Below are 200 nucleotides of genomic sequence, written 5' to 3' on the forward strand. Positions count from 1 at the left end.
TCCAAACTACAAGCTGAGCAACCCAGCTCACATAAGCCTAATGTCCATATTTTGAATCCAAGGGGTTAATATAGATAATAATTTATTTCACCCCAATAATTGTAACATGCAAATAGCTTTGGCTATTTTGTTCTGACCTCTTATCTGTCCAAATAATTAAATACGGCACGTGCAACCGCTCTGCCTGAATACAGTCCTTA

The 200-nt window shown here is 37.5% G+C and overlaps 1 protein-coding gene across 1 annotated transcript in view; it reads right to left on the reverse strand.

Annotated features, from left to right (window-relative positions):
- Positions 1-200, reverse strand: part of LOC119591029 (protein scribble homolog) — a gene marked incomplete at its 5' end in the record, with an annotated part of 112,139 nt that overhangs the window by 10,723 nt on the left and 101,216 nt on the right.

The sequence above is a fragment of the Penaeus monodon genome, chromosome 28 (assembly GCF_015228065.2).
Source record: "Penaeus monodon isolate SGIC_2016 chromosome 28, NSTDA_Pmon_1, whole genome shotgun sequence".
Classification (NCBI taxonomy): domain Eukaryota; kingdom Metazoa; phylum Arthropoda; class Malacostraca; order Decapoda; family Penaeidae; genus Penaeus; species Penaeus monodon.